Genomic DNA, 9,907 nt, shown 5'->3' with positions numbered 1-9,907 from the left:
CCCCAAATGGCCTCATCCCAGGAGGTCAGAGTCCTGGACCTAGATCCAATAATATCTGATGAGATGAGCCTACTCTATGCATTTATATTCTCGGAAGGCTGAATATCAACTTATCTCTGGGGGCTATTAAAAACAAGAACAGCTAATAAATCACTGGAAAGCACTTTGCAAATATAAAGTAATACAAAAATGCTAAGCACCAATACTATAAGTGCCTGAGGCTGACGCTGTTCCCTGGAGACTGTGGGGGTTTCACATGGGCCAGATTGAACTACTTAGTCTCACACACCACCCACCAGCAGAAGCAAGGGCCAGGCCCCTCCAAAAACTTCATTCTCCCTTCTCAGGCAGCTCCCAAATGCTCAGACACATCTCTAAACTGTATGATAACATAATATATTGTAAGAAACATGTGAAAAGGAAACACAGAGAGGAGACTACAGACTACAGACAGGAAATCAAATATCAAGATGTCCCCAGCTTGTGATAAACCAAGTAAACCATGAAAAATAATAAACTCATTAAAAGGTGTTTTGTAGCAAATTTACCCTTGACAGCCAGTGCAGAGTGGGATTCTGAATAACATACATACATGGGCAGGCTGTAGCTCCAGGCACTGTGGGGGAAGAAGGGCAAAGCATGCCTTCCAGGCACTAACACAGTCTGAGAACCTTCTCCAAGGTAGGGGGCGGGAGATTAGAAGAAAGCAAAGGTGACCAGAGTATGTACACATCAAAACCTCCCGTTAGAATTCATTCTAAACCTGACCCTGCCATGACCTTGGAGCGTCTTAAACCTTTTGAATCTGTCTATAGCTTATCATTTGATATAAAGAACCTGTCTACTGCCCTGGCTGGTTTTGAGGATTACAAGAAGTGAGTTATTAGAAACAATTTACCTCACTGCTTGGTACATACTATGTATGTGCAATCAATGAAAGTTGTCATGCTAGCACAAATGTCCAGCCTAGAAACAAAGACAGGAGAAAAAGCATGAAGTCAGAGTCTATGCTAAGAGGATGGAGAAGAGAAAACAATGGTTCTCAGAAGCTCTACCTTATTTCTACTTGGGAATAATCGCTGTCCATACTCCCCAACATTAAATTCATGGGATGGGCAACAGTAGTGCAGGGATGGTCAGGTATCCTCAAACCTCTTAGGTGGAAATTAGAGAAGAGCACTGCCTAACTCCTGGTCAATACAGACCTCAGCTCTCTGAAATCTGCCACTGAAATCTTGGCCTGAGTGTCAAATGTGGCTCCCAGATTCTCATGCCAAAACAATGCACAGTAGGAGACCATTCCACCACTCATCTACATTTAACACAGATGGACTTGTCTCATGCCTCAAACATAAGTTACAAAACAGGTACAAGAACATGAAACTAAAGAATAAGATCTCTCTTGCTGGGTATGATGGTGCACATCTTTAATCTTCCACTTGGATCTCTGAGTTCCAGGACATCCTGGCCTACAAAGCAAGTTCCAAGATAACCAGGGCTACACAGAGAGGCCCTGTCTCAAACACACACACACACACACACACACACACACACACACACACACACACACACACACACACAAATACATACATACATAAATAAATAAATAAATAAATAAATAAATAAATGCGTTGTTTTACATCTTATTACTAGGGTCTTCTATTACTTATCATTATTACTATTACTATTAAGTTATTATTAAGTAATTTCTATCAAGTGTAGCTCCTTTGAGTTAACAAGGTACTGTAGCATTTAGGTAACCAGACCATAAACTTCAGGGATACCATCATTTCTTTAAAGGAAGCCTGCAATGCAGTAACACTAGATAGGCCCTAAGGTCCCATGGCCACCAGTTAGTCTCCCCTCCAGGATCTAAGGTTTTCAATACTCACTTCCATGCCATACCCCATGTCCAGAGCACAGGGAGAAGATAGGGAAAGTTCATTACCAGCCCAAATCTACTTCTTCCCTGTGAGAAATGTTCAAAAGCCCAAGGGGACAAAGAGAGAGGGCAGGAAACATGTGGGCCCAAACCAGGCTGGACAAGAAACAATGCTGACTCCAATTGCCAGGAGAAATACAGCTGGGAGAGTGAAGAAAGTGTCACAGGAAAGGGCCAGGATGAAATACTATTTGATGGTTTTTAGTGTGCTTCTGTCATATCAACTTATACAATCAAAACCTTGTTCAGACTTCCAGATTTTGCTAGAAGCAATTTTCATTGACCTATACCTAGAAAAGTTCCGTGAGCACAGTAGGTCCTGAGTAAGTCTTTGTTGCAGTTTGACTGGATGCACAGGAGGAAAGGGCTTTGGGCCAGCAGGTGGAAGACTCATGCACACTTCAGCTTAATGACACTAAAACGATGGGAAAACCCTACCGAGACTCTAGCTCAGCTCCAGGGTGTCAGCCACTGCCTACTAACCAAACTTGCCACAAAATGACCTTCATGACCTTCATGCCAGGACAAGCAAAAGGCATGCAATCCCCTAGAGGAAATCCCAAGGAAAAAAAAGGGGGGGGGGCTTGTCTAGGGAAGCAGGCAGTGAGTGTGGGGAAATGTAGCTGTCTGATCAACTGATACTCTGAAACTGATGGTCCAAAACCAAGAGGAGCCTGGCTGAGCCACTGGCTACTTTGGGAAGAGGTGCAAACATCCACCTCTTAAGGCTACCATGAAGGTGAGCCTTCTCTCAAGTCAATAATCTCAACTACTCAGAAGAAAAAAGGAAGGTCTGCCTGGATGATCCAGGTCAACTTTGAAGAATCCTGTCTCAAAATTTAATTTAAAAAAAAAAAAAAAAAAAAAAAGGCACTCCCTGGTAAGAACTGAAACAACAAAGATAACAAGATGATAACCAATTCTTGAATTCTTGCTTTATTGGAGAAGGGGGCTAAGTATAGAAAGGGATGGATTCCAGCCCTGACTTAAAAGCTTGCTACTCCATGTATCCTTCAGTTAGACTCCAATCACAACTAGGACTTAATTCCTAGAGAGTTCAGAAACTAAACACTGCTCACAACGGGGAATATGCCACTACTTGGAGGTGAATGTGTAATTATGGATGGTAGGGATCAGCCTCGACCAACCACCCTCTACCATAAAGTCTATGGCCTGCAAGGTCGGCACTTTTATCTGGGGCTGAACCTAATCTTGAGAAACCATTATTATTTATTACATATGAAGCACTTTCTATCTGCAGAGTGCTTCGGAATTAGTTTTTATCAGTTACTCAGCATTCTTAAATCTAAACAAAGCTCAAGCCCTGTTGGAGAAGGGCAAACCCCAAGATCCACTGATTCATCACACTGGATAGGTCCACACCCATCGTCCCAATAAGGAGCAGAGAACAGAACAAGAAACACAACACAGTCCAGCACTCACTGAATGAGGCCACCTGGCACTGGGATAAATGATCGGAGTTACAGCGATTCTGGATCGCAGACTATACTGCAGAGCAATTTGACAGGGCTGTCAAGGTCTCCCCTCTGTGGCTATAAGAAAAATGTAAATAGGTTTCAAATATCATGTGAAGAAATGCAGAACATGTTCCTACATAACTCAAAACCTGAGCCACTGTGTGGATATAATTCTACTACCAAAAAAAAAAAAAAAAACAAAAAAAAACAAAAAAAAAAAAAAAAAAAAAAGGTATCAAAGGTAGAAACACAGGACAGGCTTATTTCTTTAGTTTCCAGATTAAAGTGGGAAGTCTCAAAACAGAGAAGAGGGACTTTTTGGAAAAATGAGACTTGATAACTAGAGAGACTCAGAGAGACAGACACGAAGGAAAAAATGAACCTAAGAAAACAGGAGTTTAAGAGAAAAGCCAGGTTTTCCTAATACTCTATGTCTTGGTGAGTTCCTATTGGGGGAAATTAGGAATTGAATTCATAGCTCTACATATTGAAGCATGGAGCTACTCTCTCCACTGTAGGTACCTCACTGAATAGTCAAGCTGTAGTCAACGGCAGACATGACCACTGGAAAACAGCACGAAGGACAAGAGAGAACCCAAGCATGATGGCAGATGCACACATGACAATACACAGTCAAGAGGCTGGAGCAGGAGGATGACAAATCTGAAGCCATGTGAGATTACATAAGAAGCTCTTGGCTTTAAACAACACAGAAGCAGGAGAAGCCAGCACGGTAGTTCCTATCTCTCTAATCCCAGCACTTGGCATTCAGGGGCAAAAGGACTGCTACAAATTCAAGGCCAGCCTGATCTACATGAGTTCCGGGCCAGCCAGAGCCAATGATTTACATTACACAAATTGCCAGGTCCTTTCTGGGCCTTGAATGTATGGTTCACTTGTGAAGAGCAGCACCTAGCCCAAAGCCTAGTGCAAAATAAAACTTGGAAAACTTGGATTAGTTTTTTGTTGCCTTAAATAAGTAAAAGTATGCACACATGAATGAACAGTCAGCAAGCAGATCTCCTGAGTGTCATTGTCCAGCAGAGTGCCCAGGATAATTTCAGCAGTGAAAGGAAACTGACTGACACATTGCCCTGCAATCCACAGACATCAGAGCTCACCGGACTCAAGACTAATTAAACACCATCCCCTACCTGCCTCTGCTCTGTGTACAGCTGTAGGCAGGGCACAGCTGAGTGTATGCCCTCACCCTGCTTCATAATGAAAGCTGAACCTTAAACAAAAGTATAGGTATTTGCCTAAAACACAATAATCTGTCCTGCCACCTCCTCACCACATGGAACCCAGAGGTCATTAGTAAAATGAAGGTAATGTTCCTAAGCCTGCCACCTTATGGACAAGTTACAGGGATCTGATAAATTAATGAGTGGAAAGCGCTTACAAGTCTACGTCACATATCTTATTCCCTAAAGGATTAGTCATGGTCAATAAATTATTACTGTTTATATGACTGGTCTTTCCTGTGGTTTTCTCATAATAGCTCCAAGCATTTGTAACCATTAAAATTTATGCTTTTGCTGAAGCAGAAGATGCACTGGCCTCCGTGTCCCTAAGTCTCCCTCTGAATTTTCTGTTACAGAATCCCAGAAATGGTGATTGTTCCCTACCCTTCAGTTCCAGTCCTGACCCAGAGGCTGCCATGCCACAGTGTTCAGTTTCCTCATTTTTTCACACTGCTGCCTCTACAGTACAAAGAACCCCTAGTTAGCTCAACTTAAAAATGGTACCATCCAGGTAAGCAAGCGGTTACCCTCAACTAGCATCATCGGTCAGAACGAGGTGAAGAAAGGAAGTCAAATGCTACACTGAAGAATCCGCTCTTGGTTTTTACACCGATGCAAAGTATGCACACAATGCAAAGGCATGGCTTTGTGCTCTGTTTGGTGTTAAAGAGAGTAATTTGGAGCTAGTTGATCCACTGGGTATTGCAGAACAAGAAGAAACAATATGAAACATCAAGAAAGAAACTGGGCACACACTGAGTTCTGGCTTTAAGGCTAGAAGACACTTTCAAGGACTGGTGACAGTTCTCCTTGCCAGAGAGAGAAATGAAGATCCCAAAGAGTGAAGCGTCAGGACTCAGGGTGAGTACTGACAGAGCTTCAGCAGAACACAGATCTCTTATCTCCCTGTCTCTCTGAAGCAATCCCTCCGCTTTGTCTCTCCCTTCATCCCAGAACCAGATGGCTACTCTGGGAGAGTGAACTGAAACAGAGAAATGTAGTTTCTGTAGTCCCCAACAAAGAGAAGGGATGTTCCTAAGCCACTCTGATTTTCTCAGAGCAGTAACTTTCCACAGTTCCTGAGGACATGCAAGCTTGGGCTAGCAGCTGCCACTGTGATAGTAATAACCACAGGCTGGACAACTGTTAAGGAGCAAAGAAAGTCCCTATAGCTCATGTAGGAAACATGCTTTGGAAATAGAGATCAACTTTGTCTATAACCAAAAGAGCAGTAAGTCACAAAGGCTTATGACATGGCTATGGCTTTGGTGACAACAGACTGCGATACCCACAAAGATGAAGAACATTTGAAATAGTTCATTGTCTCACAGGTAGGCGAGTGGTAGGCACTAGGGCCAGGGTTCCACAATTTCATTTCTTCTACACTTTTATTTGTGATAGCCAGGGACTCATCCAGTTACGGGCTGGGAAACCATCCATGCCCAGTTCCATCTTGCACTGTGTGAGGGAGGAGTGGGACCTGCTAGCCTCACTTATCCCACAAAGTAGGCTGAATATGTAATAGCGGCAGACAGTGCATGATGCCAAAGAAAGGCTGCCTTTGCTTAGTGTAAACCTGCCACACAACAACATGTATTAGATGGCCCCTCTCCTAACACACTGCTTGTCCAGCAATAAAAGGATGAGAGGGGCAGCAGACTAAGGTACAAGAAATGCATCCCCTGCCTTTGAGCAAGAACAGGTCTGCCATGACAGCATGTCCAAAAATACTTCTGGAAATCACAAAGGAAAATGCAAGATCATTATTGATTTTTGTTTTTTTAGTTCAAGTCACAGAGAGTATCTGAAAGAATTAGAAAACACTTTCTTTGGGGAATTCCACAGGAAATGAAATTATCTCAGGCAAAATTAGAACGAAGGCAAACAGATATAGTAGATATCTTGCAGATCATGGCATCCAAGCATACCACTTTACCATTGAAAAAGACATGCCAGGAAGAAAGTGAGTTTCACAGTTGAATGGCAGTGGAACTGAGCAGAAACCCTACGTCTGCTGGCTGTAAGAATCGTGTCTTAGTTCTGATCCCATGCTAGTACCGACTTGACACTAAGTGCATTAAGCTCACACATGTCTGTAAAGCAAAGGGAAAATAAACTATTTCCTGTGGCAGAGGCTTGGAACACTGGCTTCTTTCTCAGAACTTCACAGTTCATGTTCTACATAACATGGAAATCAAGAAGGGTCCTGTTTCTCCAATACTGCACGCACATTCTTAGGAATGCATTGCCATGTCTGGCATCCTCCTGAGCTCCCTCTCAGGCTCCTCTTTTTACCATATACGGCACTGAGTTCCAAATGTCTGGGGCACAGAATTCAGGCTGTGGGTATCAGAATGCAATCTTTCTTTCTGAGCTGTTTGTCTTTACTGGAAACCACTGAGTACATCTAGGAACCATTCACTGAAATGCAGAGGGCAGGGGAAAATGATTCATACCCTCAACTCAGAAAGGAAAGAAAGGCTGTGTTTTGATGTGTTTTCTCAGGCTCACATGGAGGGATGAGAAACAAACTGGAAAGAGAAGATGGCAAGGTTAGCAAATGTCAGAGGTCCATGTTCTCCAATGTTGGAACACTGTCCGTGAATGACACTGTCAGATTTCTGAAACTTTCTTCATTTAGAAAGTTTTTGTGTTCCTCCCAGGTATAGCAGATAGGAGTGAATTTACTTCAGCTGTTGTTACTCATGTGCCTCTATGGAAAACATGTTTTTGCCATGAGTGGCTTGTCCTTGTGACTGATTGTACACATTACTGAGGTGACTCTTCTTAATCTGCAGAGTACAAATTGTCTGATGCTCTGAATAAAGTTGGCTATTGCATGAGACTAATCTATCTCATTTGTAGGTCGTGCAGCTGCCAACTAGAGCAGTGAACACTCCATAATTGTGTGAACTATCTGTGGGTGTATATGCAAGAGCATAGTCATGCTTATGTGCTTGGAAGGGAGCTAGGGGCAGGGGAGGGGTTCATCTGAAAGAAAGCAAGGGGCAACTGAGTAGCCAATCAGAACCTGGGCTGAATGGAGTGAGCATTTGCTTCCCACTATGACACAGATATTTCTTCCAGGAGTATCAACTTTCAATTATTGGAAACTGCATTTCAGAAGCAAAAATGTTATTTGATATATCCCTGACATTGTTATTCCATTGAAAACAACATTTTAGGTATCTGTAATTAAGTCCAAACAATATTTTCTTAAAGCACTATTCAAAGAAAATCCAATTTCCACATCCCTAAGTCATATACAACTTTGAATGGTTTAAGCAGAAGGAATACCTATTCTACTGAAGAAGAAAACGTATCAGAAGCAGAAATACATTGCCTGGTATGCCATTCTATAGAGTAGAAGATGAAAGTTTCGATATGAAATTTATAAAAATCTTAATTTTAAAAAAAAAGCAACCAACAGAATGAACATTATGACACATCGTAGCACCGAAGAGCAAAAGGAAAAAGAAAAGTCTACCTGCAAACCCTAAGCACCAAGTAAGATTCACCCACAAGATACCTTTGCTAGTTTGGGGGATTCTATTCTTCTTTTACCTTCCTAGTGAGGATCAAGAATGACCAAGGATTATATTCTACATTGGGAACCCCATTCCCTAGAGGCGATTCTAAGTAGAACCTGAGACCATTCAGTTCCACCCTAAACTGGACATAATCATTTCTACTTTATACAGTAGTTGAAAAACAATGGGCTTTAAATGAAGAATCTAACAGTGTTTGACATGTGACTAAGCACTTAGTACACTGAGCCTTCCCATCATATTTCTAGTCCCCACAGAATGACAGTGATTGCTGTAGTCCAAAAGCATAGGCCGGCAAGCCTTGGTTCAAATTCCCACAATTCTTTGCCACAAGTGAACTTGGGAAAGCATGTGCATTCTTGTTCAGTTCGGTCTCTGTTGCCTTAGCATTACTATGAGACTCAAACAGGCTCTTAGTTAGACAAGGTCTCTAGAAATCACCTTGCAATATAAGAATATGAAATTCAGTCACAAACGTCAGGACAGCAAAGTGTCACATGAACATAGGTGCCCAAGAAGGGTTAGCTAGCTGCCGAGGAGAAAAAATCCATGCTATACATTCCACTGACCGAACAAATTCAGCCTGATGTTTTCTTAAAAACAATTCATACATGGTGCTATTCTTCTCTGAAATGATCCTATGACAGAGACTTTTGTCCCCGTGTCCCACACTAGGGCTAAAATTTCCTGAGAATGTCACAGCCGGACCTCTGCAGTGCTATGAACAACTCTGAAGGACTGGCCCAGCTGCCCAGTAGTTGCCCAGACAGTCAAGTCCAGACTGAAGTACAAAGGCCTGAAGGATGCTGGGTATAGAGCCTACTGAGAGAAATGATCCAGCATGGCAAGCAAGCTGAAGCCCTGTGGGGCCCTCCTCATCTGCACAGACACCATGTTCTCAGGCCTGGGAAATGGACAGAAGTAAGAGGCTTACAGAAGGCAGGGCACAGGATGCCAGGATCCAGGTGAAGCATTAATACAGCGGTTTCCATGGTGGGTTCTATGGAGACACACCAACGTGGACAGCTGACCTGACCCAGGGTAGAAGCCCACTAGATTTTTGTGAAGTTTTTCCTAAACAGATCCCAGAAAGAGAAACAGAGAAAACACTGAGGCTGAAGATTTATCACCCCTATCAAAGCCTTTGGAACATGCACCATTGTTCCCGAAAATGCAGCCTGCCTGTTGGCAGGACCCTAAAGGAGGAGACCAAGGAATCCCCGAACTCCTCAGATGCTTGGGTGAAATAGCAGAGGAAGATCCCTCATGGGTTAAGAGTGTGCCTGGGCTCTTTACTCCCCTTTCTATGGGCCACAGTAGACATCAGTTCTGAACTAGTGTGACCAAAGGGCAGCCAGGACTCTTTAACCTGCCCAGTGACAGCAATAGAAAGTGCTAAATAAGTGAGTCAAGAAATATTTCTGGAAGCACAACTCAGCTGGATTGTATGGACTGCCACCTGCACTGCAACCACGGGGTCCATTCAGAACACGCATAAGCCTGGGTTTTAAAAAGGACGCCACCACCAGATAAATAAATAAACAGAAGATCTCCCAGTGACTCATGGAAGCTATTAGTGAGAAAGTTATGCGCACAATAAAAACTTGATATCCTCCTCCCCCTCCCTTCCCCGCTCCCCTGCCCAGCAGAAACAAGCAGGAGGTGGGGAAAGAGTTCAAGGGACAGGTGCCTGCT

Source organism: Phodopus roborovskii, unplaced genomic scaffold, assembly GCF_943737965.1.
Source record: "Phodopus roborovskii unplaced genomic scaffold, PHOROB, whole genome shotgun sequence".
Taxonomy (NCBI): Eukaryota; Metazoa; Chordata; class Mammalia; order Rodentia; family Cricetidae; genus Phodopus; species Phodopus roborovskii.
Note: the sequence above shows the minus strand (reverse complement) of the source record.